The following is a 2,853-nucleotide window of genomic DNA, read 5'->3' as shown; positions in this document are numbered from 1 at the left end:
ATTTTTTAAATTCATATTATTATTATATATTAGTCTTAGTATTATTATTTTAATAATAGTAATTTTAAAAATATTGTTATTGGTGTTTTATTGGTATTTTTCTCATATTATTATTGTTGTTGTTGTTGTCACCTTTATTATCGAAGTAGGCCTAGTATTATAAGTATCATAATTATTATTATTATTACTAATATAATATTACTATTATTATAAAAATAAACGTTATCGATAATTTATTATTGCTGCTATTATTGCTATTATCACCTTCAATGTTATTATCACTAATTAGTATATAATTAAAATAGATATTTAAATATCGTTATTATTACCATATTATTACTATTAGTATTGTTAAAATAAATATTACTATTAATATTGCTGTTGTTATCACCTTTATTATCGTTATTATGACTAATTAGTATTATTAAAGTAAATATTTGAAAAGGACCGACATGTCACTGGTGATTCACATCATTGGATGCATCCATGTCACTGACGGGTTTCAAACATAGCCCCCAATGGTCGAACAAATACGAAGGACTGAAGTCTGTCACTCAACAATAATAATTGTTCCTATTGTGGATAATTGATACTAGATGCTGCACCCCACCTAATTTTAACGTAGGCCTAATTCTTGGGAGTGGTTCTGAAGAAAATAGTATCGAAATGCACGCCATCGTGCATTCATTTGATTTTAGTCGGATTCAAAATAATTTTTTAATATTTAAAAAAATCAATGTGGTTTTTCTATTTCAATTTTTTATGATTAGGTCTACAGTGTGTACTCATGTTTTATGTCAGTGTTTTAACGTGAACAAAATTAAACATTAATATATGTGTTTTTCTTAATTATTAAGATTGCTTTAAATTGTTAATGTTACACTTGACAGATTTTATTCCATTCTGTAAGTGGCAGTTTTCTCTGTTAAAAGAGTACAGTGTGAAGAAATGTATACAACGATCTCACGACGATGAGACGATGATCAGAATTTTACTAAAATATACTGTGTACTTCATTTTAATCATATTGAAGAAAAAGGATGCAGAAACTGGAATATTTACATTTCATTTTAATTATAAATAACTTGTCGCCGAGTTGACTTGTGGCCGAGTTGACTTGTGGCCGAGTTGACTGCAGACGAACTTTTTGTGGCCGAGTTGACTTGTGGCCGAGTTGACCTGCTTCTGTACAACTAGCCTGGCCCTAGCCTAAAAAGAAGTCTAGAAGGCCTAGGCCTACCTGCTAGACTAGAGAAAGTAGCGAATGCCTACAGTAGGTAGGAAGAAGTACTGTAGGCCTAGAGCCTAGGCCTATTACTGTCTAGGCTAGCCTAGGCCTAGTAGTAGCCCTGGGCTATAAGGAGGGGGATTGGCCTCGGCTAGGTATGCACCCACTTTAATCATTTTAATACAGGTCTAGCCTACACTAGTAAGCAGTGTAATTAAGGACAGGACTAACTAACTAATAATGGCGTAATTTCCTTTCGTACGTTTTACCTTTTTCTTAGTTTTTACCAGTAATTACATTTACTGTTGTAACCCACTTCCTCTTTTGTTGTCTCCACTTCCCTTTTTTGTTGTTGCCGCTGAGGTTTTTAAAACGCATTCAAAATTAGAAAAGTTGCCAGAGTATGACATGTTTTTTTCCCCAATTATGAGATATCAAAATAGATACTGTACTTTATCACATTATTTACTGTGTACGTATACTGTATATTAATTAAAAATTTATGTTCCATAAAACATAGGCCTATTAAAATATAAGGAGAAAATGAAGTGGTTTGTGTTCAGTGTGTTTTGTAGGCCTACTTTTGTGTAGACAGATACACTCGGTTATAGATATACAAAGAGTGAAAAAAAATCCCCACAACTTCTTCTATCTATGCATGTGGAGGAATGTAATATGCCCTTTGTTTAAGCATTTTAAACGACAAGACGGCATCTGCAAAGAGATATTTTCTTAAAGCCTGAAATTACAGGAGAGAAGATAAACACTAACCCTCTGGCGGTGCTAAGAAACCGTTATTATTTTCTTTAAAAAAAAAATAAATAAATTTGTAGGGGACGCTACTAAATTACATAGGCCTAGCCCTGAACCCCAACTGAGCGAGTCACCAATCAGAAACAAATTTTCTTCACCGTTACGGGCCCCTATAAACAAATAAGTTAATAACACTCTGAGACGTCAGGTGCCGACTCAAGAGTTCAATCAGGGAAAGATATGCAGATCGATTGTTTGAAAGGAGAGCAGGCCCATAATCAGGGGGGGGGGGGGTTCGGACGAACCCCGCCGTTTGCTAGCTGGCTTCGCTTGGATGGCAAAAAAAAAATCTCGAAAGAAGATTGCTTAAAAAAAAAAAAACAATCCTGTTCAAATAATCTTTATAGACAGTAGCAACTTTTAATACAAGTTTCAAGATGGAACTCTTATTTATGTGGTCAGCGCAATTGGTTGGTCGTTAACATCTTCAAAAGGCTCCACTTTTTCCAAATTTGAACCTCCCCCCCCCCCAAAAAAAAAAAATCCTAGTTACGGGCCTGGAGAGAGTAGGGGAGGACATTTCGTGAGTCCACACCCACCTCAGACCCACTATGGTTGGAGCTGAGGTGCGAACATTTGAGGAGATAGTACCTCTAGATGGCCGGAAAAGACACTTCTATATAGTAAACTTCATCATCATCACATCACCATTATAGTCAATAATGAAGCGCCCCAAACTTCTCATGATATTTTATAAAGTATTTCGGCAACCATAGAGATCTAATTAATATCCAAGATAACTTAAGCCTAATACTAAGCTTTAACTACTGTACTTTATGGAATATTCCCCCATAGTCACCATCGTTATCAGC

General features: G+C 34.7%; 1 protein-coding gene across 1 annotated transcript in view; it reads right to left on the bottom strand.

The window, feature by feature from the left end:
* The window catches only part of LOC117107612 (PCNA-interacting partner-like), a 20,771-nt gene extending 19,132 nt beyond the window's left edge, over positions 1-1,639 (bottom strand). The window contains exon 1 of the mRNA XM_033249313.1: positions 1,498-1,639. The gene's annotated coding sequence lies outside the window, so the exon portion shown is untranslated. The remainder of the gene's footprint in view (positions 1-1,497) is intronic.
* Between the last annotated feature and the right edge of the window lie 1,214 nt (positions 1,640-2,853).

Source organism: Anneissia japonica, unplaced genomic scaffold, assembly GCF_011630105.1.
Source record: "Anneissia japonica isolate Jap-2015-1 unplaced genomic scaffold, ASM1163010v1 scaffold5330_len1712360_cov203, whole genome shotgun sequence".
Lineage (NCBI taxonomy): Eukaryota > Metazoa > Echinodermata > Crinoidea > Comatulida > Comatulidae > Anneissia > Anneissia japonica.
Note: the sequence above shows the minus strand (reverse complement) of the source record. Positions and strands in the feature narration are given on the sequence as shown.